At 45.9% G+C, this 21,156-nt stretch overlaps 1 long non-coding RNA gene across 10 annotated transcripts; it reads right to left on the reverse strand.

Annotated features, from left to right (window-relative positions):
- Positions 1-14: 14 nt before the first annotated feature.
- Positions 15-18,547, reverse strand: LOC129461003 (uncharacterized). Of its 10 annotated transcripts, none has more exons than XR_010114866.1 (9): positions 18,223-18,525; positions 17,035-17,258; positions 10,121-10,171; positions 9,330-9,465; positions 8,794-8,831; positions 8,106-8,163; positions 3,405-7,579; positions 3,185-3,297; positions 15-1,169 (listed from the first exon to the last, which is right to left on the reverse strand). It is a non-coding gene; the product is annotated as an uncharacterized lncRNA (long non-coding RNA). The 10 variants fall into 10 exon arrangements; XR_010114867.1 differs by lacking the exon at positions 15-1,169 and adding an exon at positions 1,950-2,696; XR_010114868.1 differs by lacking the exon at positions 15-1,169 and having other exon boundaries at positions 2,708-3,297; positions 9,330-9,474; positions 10,121-10,168; positions 18,480-18,547.
- Between the last annotated feature and the right edge of the window lie 2,609 nt (positions 18,548-21,156).

A 21,156-nucleotide genomic window follows, 5' to 3' on the forward strand; every position in this document is an offset into this window, starting at 1 on the left:
CTGGGCATCAAGCAGCCAGAAAGTCCCTTAGGAGCTTTCTCTGAATTGCTGAATTGTGACTGATCTTTTCCTTTCCTGACTTCCTTAACATCCACAATTTCCTCGTAACCATCCCTCCAAAGCCACACCCACAAGGCACCTCCAAGACCTATCATAAAGCAGATATTCAAGGATTATTTTTAAATCTTCACAGCCCACCCCTTCCAGAATGTCTTCCCACAACGCTTTGCTTGGAGAAGTAAAAAACAAGGTTTGCATGTTGAGTATCAGCCTCTTCCATTGGGAGGGTGTTTAGGAAGGAGGATCAGCTGAGAGCCCTATTCCAGCCCAGGTAAACGACCTTGCCAAAGATCTAATATCCACAAATGTAGAATGCTTGTAACAGAACTCAGTGGGAACCAAAGTCAGGCATGGGGCTGGGCTTTAAGGAGCACAAATGAAAAGGAGAGACTAGAAAACTTCAGAAAGGTATTGGTGGGGGGTGTTGGGGGGGACAGGGGACAGTGAGGATGTGGGATCCCGGAGAAAATCCAAATCCCTACATGTACAAAGGCTGTAAAGAGAGACCCAGGCAGATGGGGTATCTGCAATAAATCAAACATAATGTGACAGCGGGTCAAGTGATAAGGGGACTCTGGAAAAACAGAACAAGCAGCAAAAGGAGCAGTATCAAACTCCACAGAAATTCACAAACATCAAGACACTAAGAAAGCTGCATTCATTTAAATCAAGGTGACAGGCTGGGTGCAGTAGCTCACGCCTGTAATCCTAGAACTTTGGGAGTCCAAGGCAGGCAGATCACTTGAGGTTCAAGACCAGCCTGACCAACATGGTGAAAGCTCGTCTCTGCTAAAAATACAAAAATTAGCCGGGCGTGGTGGCAGGTGCCTGTAATCCCAGCTACTCAAGAGGCTGAGGCAGGAGAATCAATCGAACCTGGGAGGCGGAGGTTGTAGTGAGCAGAGATCATGCCATTGCACTCTAGCCTTGGGGACAGAGCAAAACTCTGTCTCAAATAAATCAAAGGTGACAGTTACTGAGTGCTGTGGGCCAGGTACAACGATACACCCTCACCTGGGTTACCCTCGTGAATCTGAATCACTTGTGATATCTGTGCTTTAAGGAGTCCTATTTCCCACAGTCAGCTGGCATGAGATGTGAAAATCCATCTAAATTATAAACAGGGTGAAAAAAAAATAAGTAGTGATTCCCACGTAGGGAACATGTCTAGTTAAAAGTAACATAGATAAAAATCAGCAAAAAGAAATTTAAAAAATATTTTTTGAAATTAAAAGCCACTTAAACCACTGTGTCACTGATGAGTTAAAAGAAGAAACTGACCTGCAAACCAGGAAATACATGGGAAGAAGCAATAGTGAAAATGCCTCAGATCTAAACCTGTGGAAGCCTCAGTGTCCAAAAATATCACTTAAATATAGTTCCAAGGGGTGGGGTGCGGTGACTCATGCCTGTAACCCCAGTAATTTGGGAGGCCGAGGCGGGCCGATCACTTGAGGTCAGGAGTTCGAGACCAACCTGGCTGACATGGTGAAACCCCGTCCCTACTAAAAATACAAAAATTAGCTGGGTGTGGTGGTGCGCGCCCATAATCCCAGCTACTTGGGAGGCTGAGGCAAGAGAATTGCTTGAGCCCAGGAGGCAGAGGTTGCAGTGAGCCAAGATGGCAACATGGTACTCCAGCCTGGGCAACAGAGCGAGACTCTGTCTCAAAAACAAACAAAAAATTTCCAAAGAGTAAACTACCTACCAAGAGTTACAGAATCAGACTAACACCACAGCTGGAGGAAAGCTTTTAGCCTGAAAGTAGCCTATGACTCAGAAATTAAGGCAAAAAACTAAGGAGTAAGAAGTTATCCTTCAGGTTAGAAAACCAACAGCATAACAGGAAATGAGAGAGGGAAGAAATAATCAGATGGGGCTTACGGGGATGAAGGAGGCAGGATGAGCATGTGAAGTCTGTGCATAAAGTCACTCCCTAAGGACAGTCCCTGGGAGGAAGGTGGGTGCACAACAATCGAGCTAGATGTAGAGGGTGTACAAGGCAATCCTGGAGGGTACATTCAGGAGTTGACAGCGGATAAGAAAACAGGAGGAAAGTCAAGTGTGGAGCCTTTCCTGTCCCTAGCATGGAAGACAGCAGGAGCTGGTGAGTGAAAGTGATAAACAGCATTCTCATCAAAAAAAAAAGGTCAAGGATTTGAGGTAATGGATAGGATCATTTGATTCTCATTCCACACTGTATTGAAATATCACAACATCGTTTTATACCCCATAAATATATACAATTTAGAAAATACATAAAAGCAAGAAAAACATGAAAAACTATTCTTTGAAATATTTTTCAAACATGCAATTTATGGGGTACAACCTAATTCGTCTATATATATACACATATGTTTTTTAAACAGGGAGTCAATAAACACAGGAAACAGCCCCTTGGGAGGGAGATAAGGAAAATGGGCATAATCTGCCCTTAGAAAGACACAGCATTGAAATCCATGCATGTGAGAACTCCAGGGTTCAAGGTAAGACGGGGTCAGTGAAGAACAGCCAGCTTATCACCTATAGCCACAGGGTGGCAGCAACACCCACTGCTCTAGCCTGAGCTGGCCAGAGAGAGAACATTCAAGAAAAGCTGGGACTTCCCGGAAGGCCCGAGACCTGCAGGTCCCACACTGAAGTCCAGTGAGGGAAGAAGGTCCGATGTAAGGAGAAAAAATACCATAGAGGTGTAGTTGAAATGAAACATTTAATAGTTATTAAATAGTCATTGTACTACAGGTAAAAGTAGGTAAAATGACAGAAAATGAGAGGAATGAGCAAGACACCATAGATATGTAATGATAGACAATGACATGATGTGGCGTGTTCTCCCACACATGCAGACTTTATATGTTCACATAAACATTTATCTGCATGCATCACCCCATAGAGATGTTTACACAAACTGCACTGACACTGTGAAGTCAACGAGGAGATAAAGTAAAAATCAAATAGTTATGGAGACGGTTGGTCTGTTTAGTGGGAAACCCTTCAGAACAGGCACACAGCATCTCCCCTCCCTTCTGAATACCATCCATAGCCTTCAGCAGTTGGCAAATCACAGCCTGGGCCACCCTTCCCAGAATGTCACAAACATGGACGTGCAGACAACAGAACTCACCAGATACTCAAGCTGGGTGGTGCGGGGCTCTGAAGACATGCTTCAAGTAAGAGGGACTAGAAAACTCCCCGAGGGAGCAACAGGGATCGGGGATTCCAGGAGGATCCAGGGGCCTGTGCAAAGACCAAGCAGTGAGCACACATTTGTGTCAGTGATTCGGTGGCATGAACTCAACACCATCTAATACAGCAGCTCACATTTCTGTGTGCATCAGACTCACCTGGGGGGCTTGTTAAATACAGATTGTTGGGTCTCACTCCTAGAGTTTCTTCTTCTGTATTCTGGGGTGCAGCCTGTGAATCTGTATTTCCAGCATGATTTTCAGGTGCTACTGATACTGTTGGTCCAAGGACCACACTCTGATCTAATTTAGCACCAGGTTAGGGGAGGTACTAAAGAGCAAAGAAGCAACAGAAGAAGGGACCTGAAGCCTGTAGGGGCTTCTCTGTAAACTCCTCAAACATAGAAGTCTTCAAGACACTCAAACAGCATTTACAGCATCATGTCTACAAATACAAGGCGCCACCCAGGGAGTGCTCCATCAAGTAGAGAGAAGAGCCCACTGAGTGTCCCTGTCTTAGTCCGTTTGTGTTGCTATAACAGAAACCACAGACTGGGTGATTTATAAGCAAGAGTTTACTTGGTTTACAGTTTTGGACACTGGGAAAGTGAGGGGCCTGCATCTGGTGAAGGTCTTGCTGTGCCGTCCTATGGTGGAAGGTGGAACGGCAAGAGTGACCACATGTGGGCGGGGGAGGGGGAAGAGAGAAAGGGAAGGAAGCCAACCTCATCTTTTTATCAGGAACCCACCCCCAAGATATCTAACCCACTCTACCTTCATCCATTCATGAGGGCAGAGCCTTCATGACCTAATCACCTCTTAAAGGTTCCACTGGTCAACACTGTTGCATTAGGGGTTGAGTTTCCAACACATGAACTTCGGGGAACACATTCAAACCACAGCAGTCCTCATGTAAACCTTCCAGAAAATCTGTGTGCCTGGCACTCTGGAATCCCTCTTTTCCACCCCTTCTCCCTGCAACTCTAACATCGTGTTCCCTCATCATTTTCCATTTGAGCATAGGAAAAAACGCAATCACTACACCCATTTCTTATGAACCTTTCCAACATTAAAATAATTCTATCACTCACATAGAAATTTGTAAAAATAAATTTTCATTTTTGATATGAGCGAATGTTAAATTTTTTTTTTTTTTTTTTTGAGAAGGATTTTTGCTCTGTGGCCCAGGCTGGAGTGAAGTGGCGAGATCTCATCTCACTGCAACCTCTGCCCCTGGGTTCAAGCGATTCTCCTGCCTCAGCCCCCCAAGTAGCTGGGATTACAGGCGTGCACCACCACACCCGGCTAATTTTGTATTTTTAATAGAGACGGGGTTTTCCCGTGTTGGCCAGGATGGTCTCAAACCCCTGACCTCGGGTGATCTGCCCACCTTGGCCTCTCAAAGTGCTGGGATTACAGGCATCAGCCACTACCCCTGGCCCTGAATATGAAATTCTGTATTAGTTTAATGGAATATCTATAATATATAGAAAATAAAATAATTACCAAAAATGTTCAATGATGCAAAGCAACACATACAGTGAGATATTACATCCTAAAATATATAGACCTAAATATGTTATTTTAAAAATCAAGCAGAAACATAAGGGGCTCTATACACACCTTTTAAAATAAGCTTTCTGGCCAGGCGCGGTGGCTGATGCCTGTAATCTCACACTTTGGGAGGCCGAGGTGGGCGGATCACCTGAGGTCAGGAGTTCGAGACCAGCCTGGCCAACATGGTGAAACCCCGTCTCTACTAAAAATAACAAAAATTAGCTGGGCATGGTGGTGGGCACCTGTAATCCCAGCTACTCGAGAGGCTGAGGCAGGGAGAACTACTTGAACCCGGGAGGCAGAAGTTGCAGGGATCCAAGACGTGCCATTATACTCCAGCCTGGGAGACAGAGTGAGACTCCATCTCAAAACAATTAATTATAGGCCAGGCACGGTGGCTCATGCCTGCAATCCTAGCACTTTGGGAGGCCACGGCGGGTGGATCACAAGGTCAGGAAATCGAGACCATCATGGCTAACATGGTGAAACCCCGTTTCTATGAAAAATAAAAAAAATTAGCCAGGCGTGATGGCGGGCGCCTGTAGTCCCAGCTACTCAGGAGGCTGAGGGAGGAGAATGACGTGAACCTGGGAGGTGGAGCTTGCAGTGAGCAGAGATCGCGCCACTGCACTCCAGCCTGGGCAACAGAGCGAGACTCCATCTCAAAAAAAATAAATAAATAAAATTAATTATAATAATAAAATAAAATAAGCTTTCTAGGTCAGGCACGGTGGCTCACCCCTGTAATCCCAGCACTTTGGGAAGCTGAGGTGGGCAGATCACTTGAGGTCAGGAATTCGAGACCAGCCTAGCCAAAATGGCAAAACTCTGTCTCTACTAAAAAGACAAAAATTAGCCAGGCGTGGTGGTGCACATCCGTAATCCTGGCTACTCGGGAGGCTGAGACAGGAGAATCACTTGAATCTGGAAGGCAGAGGTTGTAGTGAGCTGAGATCGCACCACTGCACTCCAGTCTGGGTGCCAGAGGAAGACTCTGTCTCAAAAAAAAAAAATAATAATAATAATAATTCTAGTTTAACTCTAGAATTAATTTGAAATTCTGTCAAGAAAGAGGTACTCAAAAAACATGAGAAGTATGTAAGTCACTAATGTATCAAAGAAAACAATCATTCTTGTATTGCAAATAAATACCAACCAAGACAAAAGGTCACGTCACATCTTATGGGAAAAGACTGAAAAGAGGGTGAGAGGAAAACTGTGACCCTTGAATGTAAGACAGAAAAAAATCAGGGCAGGATGTTAAGGAATTGGAAATAATTCTCCATATTAAAGGATCACAAGAGATAGGAAGAGAGGAGAGAGGGACACGATAGTCACAGACTACTGTGGGGTAGATGGGAATAAAGGAGGCAGAGAGAGCAGTGGGATGTGCTTAAAATCACCCTCCAGAGCTGTGCTGTCCAATAAGGCAGCCACTTGCCACAAGTGGCTGCTGAGCACTTGAAAGATGGCTAGTCCAACCTGAGAAATGCTGTAAGTGGAAAACACATTTAAAAAAAATTCTGAATACTCAGTACAAAAGAAAGACTGGGCCAGTGTGTTGGCTCACATCTGTCATCCCAGCACTTTGGGAGGCCAAGGTGGGTGGATCACTTGAGCTCTGGGGTTCAAGACCAGCCCGGACAACATGCCGAAACCCTCTCTTAACAAAAAAATACAAAAATTATTCAGGCGTGGTGGCACACATTTGTGGCTCCAGCTACTTGGGAGGCTGAGGTGGGAGGATCATTTCGGCCCCAGAGGTCGAGGCTGCAGTGAGCCGAAATTGTGCCACTGCACTCCAGCCTGGCTGACAGAGTGAGACCCTGTCTTTAAAAAAGAAAAAGAAAAAAAATTAGCATGGCACGGTGGTGTGTGCCTGTAGTCCGAACTACTAGGGAGGCTGAGGTAAGAGGATCTCTTGAGCCCAGGAGTCTGAGACTGCAGTGAGCTATGCTGGTGCCACTGCATTCCAGTCTGGGCAACAAAGCAAGACCCTGTCTCAAAAAAAGAAAAGAGACTGTAAAGTGCCTCATTAATAATTTTTATTTTGATAAGATGTTGAAGTGACATTTTGGATAATGCTAACATTTTAGGTGAAATAAAACATAAATTTCACCTGTTTCTTTTTCACTTTTCTAAAGTGACTACTAGAAAATCTAAAATGACGTATGTGACTGGCATTTTATTTCTATTGGAAACTACTGTTCTAGAGAGAAATGGTCTCTAGGGAGGCAGAAACATGAGAACCACAAGAGAGGTGGATGGAGGGAAGCGACAGACACATCTGGTGGGTACCTTCAGGTGCTGACAGCGGGAACCCAGGAGATTCGGGTATGGACAGGCCCCCATCTATGCACAGCAGGAGAGTAGCATGGCTGATACTAGGGGTGCTGAGCTGACATACAGAACTATTCAGCTTTATAAACATGTGAAAAACATACTGCTAAGTCACTGACACTCCACAGAACAAATCATAATAGAAATGAAAAAACAGCCGGGCGCAGTGGCTCAGGCCTGTAATCCCAGCACCTTGAGAGGCCGAGGTGGGTGGATCACAAGGTCAGGAGATGGAGACCATCCTGGCTAACATGGTGAAACCCTGTTTCTACTAAAAATACAAAAACAAAATTAGCCAGGCATGGTGGTGGGAGCCTGTAGTTCCAGCTACTCCGGGTGCTGAGGTGGGAGAATGGCGTGAACCCGAGAGGCAGAGCTTGCAGTGAGCCGAGATCGCCACACTACACTCCAGCCTGGGCAACAGAGAGAGACTCCATCTAAAAAAAAAAAAAAGAGAGAGAATTAATCATGATGGAAAATATAAAACACTTCTCCATTAACATTAAAGAAAATTCTAACAACCAAAACGTTTGGAATTAGGGTAACTGAAATGGCGGTTTAATCCTCCTCAAGGAATTTTAATTTCTCACTAACAGTACTTTAACGCTAGGGGTAGAAAATTATTTTTTATAGCGTTTCACAAGCATTAAAGTTAAAAATCCAAATCATGTTTTTCTCTGACAGGAACTCCTCCTCAAAACAGAAGAAGCCTATAGGACTTTAACCTGGAAACTACTCAGGGAATCTGGAATATTCCTTCCGGGGATATCTGCAATTGAAACCTGGCAGTAATTTTTAAAAAAAAGACAACTCTTGGGGTATGGTTGGAGCCTGAGGTCTACAGATGGATCATTTTATATGCGGAGGTCTGAACGAGATGATTTTAACCCCTTAAAATCATGGAAACAAAATAAAACAGAATAAATTAGAAGACAACACAGATGAGTGGTTGAAAGGGCCTACTTGCTATGTTTCCTCTGGTCTTCAGGTCTCCTCACTGCAGCGGGATCCAGGCGCAGCTCTAGACCAAGAAATGGGAGGATTTTAGAGTGACTGGTGATTTCTCTACCATAAACAGTTAGTAAACATTCTCCCCAGTTTATGTAAAAAGTAACAAAACCATTGCAGATGACACTTGTAACACATATACTATCTGCCAAATACCTACCCACAAGCTCAACAATTTTAAACTGTTAGGACCATTGGCTCTAATCACCATGACATGAGGTCCCAACCAAACCGTCAAGCGCTAAACAGACAGAATGTTTCCACTCCTAATCCACTGTGTGGAGAAGCACAGAGCTTACCCACTGGGGCGCTGCATCAGAAGAGACACACATGCACCGGGGTTTGCGTTTGAATGGAGCAATCAAACTACCATCCCCACAGCTCCTCTGCTCATGGGCACTGCAGTCTGTGGCCTCATGTCCTTTGGGGGATGCAGTGGGAAGGTAAGCCACATGCCAGTGACACCATCAAGAAAGAGACACTGTGGCACTTTGCCCTGATTTCTCAGGGGCCTTTTCTCTTTTCCCTTTGGGTTGTTTAGACTTCCCTACTGTCCACCTGACCACTCTCGTGCTGCCCTAAACCATAGCTGAAGTCATCAGCTAGGCGTTTCTTGGTGTAACTATTAAAAGGTGAGCCTTACCTGTTCAAACTCTAGAGAGATTTGTTCAAAATCTGGACCTAGAAGAATAAATAAACAAGATTTGCCTGAGTAGGTTTGGCTTTTTCCTTCTTGGGGGAAGCCCTTAAGAAGTATCAGCCCCTTGGCCAGGCGCCCACCTGTAATCCCAGCACTTTGGGAGGCGGAGGCGGGCGGATCACCTGAGGTCAGGAGTTCAAGACCAGCCTGGCCAACACGATGAAACCCCGTCTCTGCTAAAAATATAAAAAAACTAGCCGGGCGTGGTGGTGGGCACCTGTAATCCCAGCTACTCTGGAGGCTAAGGCAAGAGAATTGCTTGAACCCATGAGACGGAGGTTGCAGTGAGCCAACACGGTGCCACTGAACTCCAGCCTGGGAGACAGAGTGAGACTGTTTCAAAAAAAAAAAAGAAATATCAGACCGTTTGCCCAACAACTCCTTGTGACCCTCCTTCAGGAACACAGGGCAAATCCCCCCGACTCCACACACTATAGTGCAGGACAGACCCACAGAGAACAAGACCCAAGAGAACCCACCGTAATACAAACTCAGGGCGGGATTTCCACCATCAAATGCTCAAGCTTGCAGTGGGTGGGGGAGGGTGGTGGGTCCTGAGCTCCAGATTTTCATGGAGGTGGGAGGTAGGCATCAGGCTTTGAGGAGATGTTACATCTGTGCAAACTCACACACAATGAAGATTACACCAGGTCGGGTGAGATGGTTCAGAAATGACAGAAAGCAGAGGAAGAGGCTGAAAATATGGGCTTCTCTGTAAACTATGAGGACAGTAAATGCCAGCAACACCCCAGGAAGTGTTTACAACTGCATTTCTTCAATTAACAGGGCAAAGTTGGAGCAGCAACAACCAGACAAGAGCCAGGCACGTCCCCTGGGGCAACAGATGTAACCTGGAAATCAGTGGCCCTCAGTGTCACCATTTCATGATGAATGAAATATACACAGAAGTTCATTGATGGGTTTGGCATCACAAAGCTAATAAATAAAGCCAGAGTCCCAGGCATATACTGAATGCTCATTGACTGAAAATCAACCTCACTGGATAAGCATAAAGGAACTCACTTTCCACATCCCTTAAGATATCCTCTCTGGTGGGTATTTGCTTTGTAAATTACATACGACAGAAGAAAAAGAAGGAAATGAAAACTCAGGAAAGAAAACACACTTCCAAACTCATGAATAGTAAAATACGGAAATATCCCTGAGAATCTTTGAGAATATCCAAAGAAAATGCAATACAGGAAGGTAAAAAGGCCATCTGGCAAAGCCTACAAAATGAGTCCAAAATATGGTTCACAAGGAAACTTACCTTCCAATGCATCCAAAACAGAAGAACAGCAAAAGAAGCTCCTGATTCCTACTAAAGTGAGAACAATATCAGCACAAACAGAAGGAAATCAGGCAAAAAAAAAAGTTACAGGCCAATTTCTAAACCGCTGTTAGATCTAAAACAAATGAGAAAGTCCTGCCCTAACCAATAAACCAGAGTAAACACTGTGCATTTCAAACACTGGGGGACATGGGCGGGGGTGAGCCTGTTCTGTACAGGACCCTTCTAACATATGGGAGAGTCTTTGACCCCTCCTCAGAATAATGCCATAAACTACAAATAACACAATTCATAGAATTTCAAAGGAGACCAATTACTTAGAAATGCAGCTATCAGGATGCTTTAATTTTTTCTGACATATTAATAGGCATGTTGCTGTGGTAGTTTTAAAAAATAGCTGAACATTTCCTGCCACTCCTCTGAGAGGCAGAATCGATGTCCTGTCTCCCCAATCCTGGGTGGATTTGTTGTGCTACCTCATAAAAGACCACTCAGCATCCACCCTGGAGCCCTGTGCCACCTAAGAATTCTGACTACCCTGAGGCTGCCAGGCTGTAAGGAAGTCAAGGCCATATGGAAACACTACATATAGGCACTCAGTCCCGGCTCACCCCCTCTTCCAACATCCCAAGCCAGGTATCAGATGTGAGAGAACAAGCCTCCAAATGGTTCCAGACCCCAGCTGTTGAGTCTTCCATGCTGAGGCCAGACATCATGGACAGAGACAAGTGGGCTACCCTTGTGCCCTGTCTGAAATCCTGACCATGACCATGAGAATCCACAAACATAATAAAATGATTGTTTGAGCCACTAAATTTTGGTGTAATTTCTGACATAGTAATAGTGCCTATAACAGCCACCTTAACACATTAAATAACAATAGCAAGTAGCAAGTCATCACTGGGAACTGTTACTTGGAATTGTCTTGGGAAGCAGTGACAACCATGAAGGCTATTTGGAGATGCTGTCAGATGACATAAAAACTGCTGTGGTCTCACTGCTAACGATGCCCCGTACCGGAGGGGTCTACAGCCTATATTCAAGATGGAAGGAAACACTACATTTTGGTTAGAGGAATGTGATTTATATACATATAAATCAGCTGGGTGTGGTGGATCACACCTGTAATCCCAGCACTTTTGGAGGCTGAGGTGGGCGGATCACCCAAGGTCTGGAGTTCGAGACCAGCTTGACCAACATGAAAAAACCCCATCTCTACTAAAAGTACAAAATTAGCTGGGCGTGGTGGCGCATGCCTATAATCCCAGCTACTCGAGAGGCTGAGGCAGGAGAATCGCTTGAACCCGGGAGGCGGAAGTTGCAGTGAGCCAAGATCACACCATTGCACTCCAGCCTGGGCAACAAGAGTGAAATTCCTTCTCAAAAAAAAAAATAAATAATCAAAACCAGTATTATAGTTGATAAAGGAAATCCCAAAACCTCCTTAACTGGTTTCTTTCACAAAAGTTACTCTACACACATGCTCTAAAAATAAGACTTCAAAGGCATTGGGGAAAATACTACCACTGTCGTACCTGAGCAAGTTAAAGAAAACGCCGCACTTTGAGACGAATTAAGAATCCGTTTATTTAGCCGGTGGCCAAGAGACGGCTAACGCTCAAAATTCTCCCGGCCCTGAAGAAGGGGCTAGATTTGCTTTTAAACTTTGGTTTAGAAAGGGGAGGGGAGGTCTAGTTAAAACAATTTTACAGAAATAAAGTAGGCAAAAAAGTTAAAAGGATAAATGGTTACAGGAAAGTAAATAGTTTCAGGTGCAGGGGCTTTAAGATTATTACAAAGTGGTAGACGCGGGGCTTTTGGGCGTAATCAATCGACGAATTCCTGGGAACTGCGGATATAGCTTGCCACAGTATCTTATCAGTTAATTGCATTCTCGGATGTGCTGGGAGTCAGCTTGCACAAGTTAAGTCCTTGAGGAAGGGGCTGCCAGTGAAAGAGCCAAGATGGAGTCCATCTGGTGCCCTTAGCTAAGGGAGAGTCAATTCAGGTGGAAACAAGGCTAGGTGATTAAAGGGAAGGGAGGGTCTAAAAACAGGGTTAGTAAAAACCAGGTTGGGCATTACATTCCCCATTTGTGTTTTTGGGGAATCAAATCATTGATTCCTCAGTTATAACAAGGGAGGCTTATATTGAGTCTTAAGATACATAAGTTTGACAGAAGCTATGCATTGTTTTACAAAATTAAGAAAAAGAATTAATCTAATGGCTTCACCCAACTAAGGCGCAGTTTTACGGGGCTTGACCCAGCCCCGGGGACCCATGTTTCTAGTTGGGCTCTGTTGGCCTTGATGCGGGAGTGATGAATCCAAGCAGGAATGCCGTCCACCTTCAGAGCCGTTGGCGTTGTGAGGATGATGGCGTGAGGTCTCTTCCAAGAAGGAGTGAGTCCTTCTCTCTGGAACCTTTTAACAAACACCAGGTCACCTGGCTGAAATGAATGGCAGGGCCCCATCTGTTCAGGAATTGGATTGGGATGGGCTCCTCAAACAAGTGGCAGGATGATATCTTGTAGCTGTTGGAGAGACTGTAGGTACTGTAATAAATTAGTTTGTGATATTTTTGCCAGTTGGGCATCTCTTAGCTTAGGCAAGATAGGCGGCACCCTCCCATACATGATTTTAAAAGGTAAGAACCCAGCCTGGTAAGGGTTACACCTTACTCTAAGTAGGGCTAAAGGAAGGAGACTTACCCAATTTACACCGGTTTTTAAGATTAATTTTGTTTTTTAGGGTGCGGTTCATGTGTTCTACCTGCCCAGAGCTCTGGGGTCGATAGGCACAATGGAGCTTCCATTGAACGTTTAACGCCTTACTGACCGACTGAGCTATAGATGAGATGAAGGCCGGTACATTATCAGACCCTATGGCAACAGGCAGCCCATGTCGAGGGATGATTTCATTGAGTAAAAACTTAACTACCATATTGGCAGTTTCATTTTTCGTAGCAAATGCCTCAGTCCATCCAGAGAAGTTGTCTACCGGTACTAGAAGGTATTTGTACCCAGCCCGGTGTGGTTTTACTTATGTAAAGTCAATTTCCCACTTTTCTCCTGGTGAGTTTTCTTGGAGACGGTGGCCTGGGCTGCTGGGTTTAGGAACTTGTTTGGAATTTACCTGGGCGCAGGTTTTGTGCCGGAGAGCTGCTTGATCTGTTAGGCTTTGAAGATGGGGGATCTTAAAATGGCTCCAGAGGAGCTGAGGTAGCTTTGCTCCTCCATTTAATGGGTGGTGGACTGTAGGTGACTGATTAAAATTTTCCCAAGAGTTCAGGGTATGAAGATTCTAGAGTCAGGAAGAATCCACCAACCTTCCTGATTTTTATTGGCTCTGAGATGTGAGGGCAGTTTTCTTCTTCTGTTGAGTATGCGGGATTGTCAGGCAGATCTGGCTGTGGAAAGGAGACTGTGGGCAGCAAGTTTAAAGGCATGATTGAAAGTCGTGCTGCATCTTGAGCTGCTGAATCAGCTTTCTGGTTACCACGGGCAACGGCCGTGTTTTCCTTTTAATGTCCTTTACAGTGGATTACAGACACCTGCTGAGGTGAGGAGCCCGTGCTCCTGGTAGATGGCTCCATGTACATGCACAATAGCAAAGGCGTACCTGCTGTCAGTGTAAATGTTAATACGTGTATTGTTACCCCATCGGAGAGCCTGAGTGAGGGTGATCAATTCAAACTTTTGTGCTGAGGTGTTTGCTGGTAAAGCCTGAGCCCACAACACATCTATCTCCATGGTAACAGCTGCACCGGCCTTTCGTAGTCCCTGCTCGAGGAAGCTGCTACTGTCTGTGAACACAGTGGCATCCACCTTTTCTAGGGGCACACCTTGAAGATCAGGTCGGCCAGTTTCAGTAATTTCCAACAGTTCCTGACAGTTATGAACAGGAATAGTGGCGTCTGAGTCAGGAAGTAGTGTAGCTGGATTTAAACACCTTGTGGGAAAGTCAAATGAGGCTGATCTAACAGTAAACTCTGATACTGCAGGATGCTTTATCAGTGGCTTTTTTCAGCTGCCTGAGCTGCTTTTTTTTGTTTTTCAACCTCTCGATTGTCAAAAACCTTTTGGGCTATCTCTAAAAGCTGACTGGTATTCATTCCAGCAAAATCCCTCTAGTTTTTGGAGTTTCCTTTTAATATCTGGGGCTGCCTGAGCCAAAAATGCCAAATTAAGAGTACAGATATTTTCGGGGGCTGCCGGGTCAAAAAGGGGTGCAAATCCGATAAGCCTCCCGGAGGCGCTCTAAAAACGCTCCTGGTGACTCATCGGGCCCCTGGACGACTTCAGTCTCCTTAGACAAGTTTATGGGTTTCCGAGCAGCTCCCTAAATACCCGCGAGGACATACCTACCAGTGGAAATCATCCAAAGTTCTCCCTCCACTTGAGAAATCTGGGTCCCAATTAGGTCCCAATTGGGTCTCTAATTCACTATTCCTCTAGCTTCCTCCTCTGGCCTGTTGGTTGATGTGAGGTACTTTTTGGCCTCTCTTTGGATACTTTCCCTCTCTTCAGAGGTGAAAAGGGTCAAAAGGAGCTGTTGACAGTCATCCCACGTGGGCCGATGTGTCCGGAGTACACACTCCATCAGTGAGGTCAAAGCCTGGGGCTTTTCAGAGAAGGGAGGATTATGGGTTTTCCAATTATACAAGTCAGAAGTAGAAAGAAAGGACATAAACCAAGAAGGGGGCGGAGCACTCATAATTCGGAGGGACTTGTGCCTCTCTCAGTAGTAGTAAAGGGGCTACTTCCTCCGGCCACGGTTGCAATCAAGAGGCAATAGGTGATAAGCCTACAGGGGACATAGCCGAGGAGACATGGGATGACCCTAAGGGAGTAGGCTGGTTGTAAGGCGGTGGGACTGGGTGAGGGAGGCAGTACAGGGGGAGCCGAACCGGCTGAGGGCCAAGGGGAAAACGCGGTCTGGCTCAGGAGGACCTTGGAGGTAGAATTATGAATGGCACATGAGTGGAGCCATGGAGGGGGGGCTCCTGACCAAACTCAGCCATTGATCAATGTGGAGAAATTGATCAGGGTGGCCGGGAGTTTCAGTAACAACCCACCACACAGCTTGAACAATTGTGAGGTTCAGTGACCCTTCAGGGGGCCACCCAACTCCAAACTTTGGCCATTCTACTTCGCAGAGTGTCCAGAGCTTGCCTTTTTTAAGGTGGACTCCATAATCCTCTGAGAAACTGAGAGAAAAATTCTACTGCATACACTGGAGAGGGCTCCAACCCTTACAAGGCCTGGAGGAAGTGTTTTCCCTTTTTTTTCTTTTTGAAGGCAATTTAATAAGATTTGAGCATAGATATCAACCCAGGACGGACAGAGAAACACTCCCTTGGGGGCTGGAGTATCGAAAGAACAGAATCAACATGACCAGAAAGAGCAGAAAACCACAACAGCTAATACCAATTGCCACATCACTGTAGCTTGAAGATTGAGGGAGGAGGACTAGAGGCCAGCCCAAGATCTCCTGGGTCAGTTGGATCTAGGTGTTCTTCCTCTTCTTCTACATCTGTACCCTAAATACCTTTTGTATCTCCATGACTCAAAGGCAAATAGCTCAAACCCAGCTTTTTCTTTTAAGGGTTCAAGGAGTGAGAGCACAGCCAAGTCCTGGAGATGCCGAACTTGCTGTCACACAGGAAAACGAGATGTGCGGGGTAGGGGGCAGGGAGGAGGAGGAAAAGGACCACTCGGATTGTTTTTAAGATGGGAGAGTAGCCACAGAGGAACAGAGTAAGAATCTACACGAAGTAAAGCAGTACGGGGGTAGGTTTCCCTACACAGTGTGCTATTTAAGGGCACAGGACAAGTTACAGAATGACAAAAGAGGTGAGCAAGGAAATCTGCAGGGTGGCTGTTTTGAACCCACCACCAGTTTAGTTTAGAGGAGGTCCAATCACTTGGATGTGGGGTATGACAATCTAAATACCCACAACCTTCATGGTGTCAGAAATCCCAATCAGGCGAATGTTTTTTTACACTCATTCCCGTAACAACACCTGACTTGCTTCTGGCAGAAAAGACAGGACTGTGGTGGCCAGCCTCAACAATTGATGAGAAATTTAACCTCCTGTGACAAAAAATCAGCACTAAGGACCTTGAAGAAGTTCTTACCCAGACGTCTTGGGCAATATCGACGTCCTGCCATGCAAAACCTTGACAACCACTAAATAAGACAATAGACGCTGAACAGAACAATAAACATAAACAGTTGACCCTAAGGCATGTAAACAGTTATGACAGTTTATGACAGTTTCTTTTTTTTTTTAGACAAACAAGGGGAGGGGATCCCGTGATGGGATCATTCAGATGCCCGCCTGGCCGCTCCCCCTGAGGGGACTTGGGCTCCTCTTAGCATTGGCAGGCCGGTATAAACCCCCGGCTCGGATCGAGCTATGCCCGATGCTGCCTTAAGCCTTATGAGGATGCCACGGAACCGCAGGTGAGGGCCCACTCAAACTCCGTAGCTTTCGCCGTGGAGCTACAAACTGGAGGACAAGCGCAAGCCCTTGTCCTCCTCCATTCATTCACCATTCACACAGAGTTTATAACAGTTTTTTTTTCTTTCCCAGAGATTCTCCAAGAAATCTGAACAAGAGAAAGATTAGGGATAGAAAAAGAGAGAGAGAGAGAGAGACCGGTCTGCCAGAAACCAGGACTCAGTCCCCCCAGCATCCTGGGATGTGGACTGACTCAAGGGAGGGCCCCCATCAGGGCCACTTCCCTCCTACACAGAGACACAGAGGCGCCTAACAGAAAACCAGGGCTCTACCCTCTAACATCCTAGAGAAATGGGCAGAGTCAAAAGAGGGACACCCTCGTCAGGGCTGCTTCCCTCTGACCAGAACCAAAGTCAAATCTGACCTACCTGACCCCGGGGTCAGAAGTTGAGGACTCAGAGGTGGAATTTTTGTGGGCACCCACATGGTAGTTGATCCGCTCTCCTCCGGAAGACGGTTCCCTTTGGGGACCGGAAAATTTTTTTTTCAGGTGACGCTCCCCCCTACAAGCTGGCTGTCCTTCCAGGGCAGCCCAGAGCGAGCCCGGCTCTTGCCTGGTGGCGTTTCTCACTGGGGCCTCCAAATGTTGTACCTGAGTTAGAGAAAACGCCACACTTTGAGACAAATTAACGATCCATTTATTTAGCTGGCAGCCAAGAGACGGCTAACGCTCAAAATTCTCTCAGCCCCGAAGAAGGGGCTAGATTTTCTTTTATACTTTGGTTTAGAAAGGGGAGGGGGGGGGTCTAGTTAAAACAATTTTACAGAAATAAAGTAGGCAAAAAAGTTAAAAGGATAAATGGTTACAGGAAAGTAAATAGTTCCAGGTGCAGGGGCTTTAAGATTATTACAAGGTGATAGATGAGGGGCTTTTGGGCATAATCAATTCGATGAATTCCTGGGAACTGCAGATATAGCTTGCCACAGTATCTTATTACTTAATTGCATTCTTGGATGTGCTGGGAGTCAGCTTGCACAAGTTAAGTCCTTGGGGAAGGGGCTGCCAGTGAAAGAGCCAGGATGGAGTCCATCTGGCGCTCTTAGCTAAGGGAGAGTCAATTCAGGTGGAAACAAGGCTAGGTGATTAAAGGAAAGGGAGAGTCTAAAAACAGGGTTAGTAAAAACCAGGTTGGGCATTACACTACTAAGATATCAAAACCAGGAACTTATTTCTTTTAAAACAATTCCAAACTAACTCGCTGTGTCTTTCACAGAAATTTCCCACAAGAAATATGATTTTATAAAGCCTGAGAAGTTGTTGCTGTTAGGACAACCACCAAAACTAAATGGTTTAATTAGCAACAACAACAAAATGCCATTTTAACTGGCTATCCTTATCAGAGACAGTCCACTAAATAATACAACTGGCAAAAAGTGAGATTTTTTTAAAGGTTGGGGTACTTTATTATAAACATAACATAAACCAGGAATGTATTTTATTTAATAAACCTCAACCTGCGGGTCACGCCCTCCCTTCAAGGCGTTCTGCAACAAAACACCTGTCTAGAAATCAAAGGGCGTTTTACCGGAGTGGGCTGAAAAAGCCCCGTTTTTACCTTTAATCTCAAGACAATACAGGTCAGAGGTCAGGAAACTACATCAGAGCCAGTGCGGGCACCCACGAGTCCGGTGGACTGATGAGGAAGGGCCTGGAGGCAGCCTGAGTCCCAGTTCCCTCCGTGGCAATGGCCGATTTCCCACCCGCAGACGCTGAAGGCCAGGACTCCACGCTGCTAACCCTCCAGCGTCCCATGTCCGGCAGGCACGTGGCCGAACAGCCCAAAACTGAGGAATCACACTTCCCACAGCACACCTGGAGGCCACCTGCAGCCGCCCCCCGCAGCTTGCGCCAGGCTTCCGGAAACGGGAGGGCGGGCTTCCTGAAACGGCGACCAATGGGAAACGCGATCAGATGTTACTAGGCAGACAGTCCATTTCCAGGCAACATAGAAGGAAGGCACGCTCTCAGTCAGCCTCAAATAGACGGAGCTTTCAGCCAATGGATGTGCAGGTTCCCTCCACATCAGCCAATAAGAAGTGCTTGGGGCCTACCTGCCTACGAGCACAGCAAAAGCTTTCCTGTGCATTTCTGCGCTGGAATGGCTACGTGCCGCGCCAAACCAAAACTTTACAATCATACTTGGTGCTGTTTCCTGCACTTTCTTGGAGATTTGCACCAGGCACTGGAGACCCTCCCACCTGGCCCATGCTCGCCACCCGGTGAACACCAAAACCCAACCTTCTGCACCACCAGTCTTGTTGTCAATGAACAAGCGAGTAAATTATTGAAGGGGTGGCCTGCCCCTCCACACCTGTGGGTGTTTCTCGTCAGGTGAGACGAGAGACTGAGAAAAGGAGGAGACACAGAGACAAAGTATAGAGAAAGAAAAGTGGGCCCAGGGGACCAGTGCTGAGCATATGGAGGACCCACGCTGGTACTGGTCTCTGAGTTCCCTCAGTATCTATTGATCATTATCTCTACCATCTCGGAGAGGGGGATGTGGCAGGACAATAAGGTAATAGTGGGGAGAGGGTCAGCAGGAAAACATGTGAACAAAGGTTTCTGTGTCATAAACAAGGTTAAGAAAAGGTGCTGTGCCTTGATGTGCACGTATACAAACATCTTGGTGCATTAAAGAGCAGTATTGCCGCTAGCACCTCTCACCTCCAGCCCTAAGGCAGTTTTCTGCTATCTCAGTAAATACACAATCAGGTTTTACACCGAGACATTCTATTCCCAGGGATGAGCAGGAGACAGATGCCTTCCTCTTACCTCAACTGCAAAGAGGCCTTCCTCTTTTACTAATCCTCCTCAGCGCAGACCCTTTATGGGTGTCAGGCTGGGGGACAGTCAGGTCTTTCCCTTCCCACGAGGCCATATTTCAAGCTATCACGTGGGGAGAAACCTTGGACAATACCTGGCTTTCACAGGCAGGGGTCCCTGCGGCCTTCCGCAGTGTATTGTGTCCCTGGGTACTTGAGATTAGAGAATGGTGATGACTTTTAACAAGCATACTGCCTTCAAGCACTTGTTAAACAAAGCACATCCTGCATAGCCCTAAATCAATTAAACCTTGAGTCAACACAGCACATGTCTCTGCGAGCACAGGGTTGGGGCTAGGGTTACAGATTAACAGCATCTCAAGGCAGAAGAATTTTTCTTAGTACAGAACAAAATGGAGTGTCTTATGTCTACTTCTTTCTACAGAGACACAGTAACAGTCTGATCTCTCTTTTCCCCACAGAAGAAAAGAAGGAAGGGAGGGAGGGAGGGAAAGAAAAAGAAAGAAAAAGAAACCTTAAGCATTTTTTACAGATGAGGGTTCTGCTCTTAGTTCAGCCATGCTGTGGAGGAAGGGGAAGGAGTGTGGTAAGTGGCAGAGGAAGAAATAAAATACGGATGGCTTCTGCCTTTTCAGTTCTTTTCCTCATTTCCTGGCTTACTGTCCCTGGTTTCTGACTGCTTTATGGTGAAGCTTCAGAATTGGAGAGAAAAAGAGGCCAGACCTGGTGACTTATGCCTATAATCCCAGCACTTTGGGAGGTCGAGGCAGGCAGACAACTTGAGGTCAGGTTATAAATGTTTAATACCTAAAATGATCAATACCTGAAAAAAAATTTTTTTTTTGAGACGGAGTCTCTGTCACCCAGGCTGGAGTGCAGTGGCGCAATCTCGGCTCACTGCAACCTCTGCCTCCCGGGTTCAAGAGATTCTCCTGCCTCAGCCTCCCGAGTAGCTGGGATTACAGGTGCACACCACCACGCCTGGCTAATTTTTGTATTTTTAGTAGAGATGGGGTTTCACCATGTTGGCCAGGCTGGTCTTGAAATCCCGACCTCAGGTGATCCACCTGTCTTGGCCTCCCAAGGTGCTGGGATTACAGGCATGAGCCACCGCACCCGACCGATACTAAACTATTTTAAGAATCCTGAAACATCAATAAATGAGAATGCAAAAAAAAAAAAAAAAATACAGCGAAGGCATCATTAGAAAGCACAGTAAAGAAAACACGATTGGCCAATAAACAAATTTGAGAAGATGCTTGACTCACCTGTAATCAAGGTAATAATTTTTTTTTTTTTTTTTGAAACCGGGTCTCACGGTCTCACTCCAACACTCAGGCTGGAGTGCAGTGGCATGATCACAGCTTACTGCAGCCTCGACTTCCCAGACTCAAGTGATCCGTCCACCTCCGCCTCCCAAGTAGCTGAGACCACAGGCACATGCTACCGCACCCAACTAATTTTTGTATTTTTTTAGAGACGGAGTTTTGCCATGTTGCCCAGCCTGGTCTCGTACTTCTGGGATCAAGCAATCCTCCTGCCTTGGTCTTCCAAAGTGCTGGGATTACAGGTGTGAGCCATCGTACCTGGCCCAGTGTAATAAATATTGAAACTTATAGCAGAGGTAGGGAAATATGAACACTCATATTCAATGATCAAAGGGATTCAAAACTGGAACAATGGTGGAGCCACAATTTGGCAATAAG

This window comes from Symphalangus syndactylus, chromosome 13 (genome assembly GCF_028878055.3).
Source record: "Symphalangus syndactylus isolate Jambi chromosome 13, NHGRI_mSymSyn1-v2.1_pri, whole genome shotgun sequence".
In the NCBI taxonomy this organism is placed as follows: domain Eukaryota; kingdom Metazoa; phylum Chordata; class Mammalia; order Primates; family Hylobatidae; genus Symphalangus; species Symphalangus syndactylus.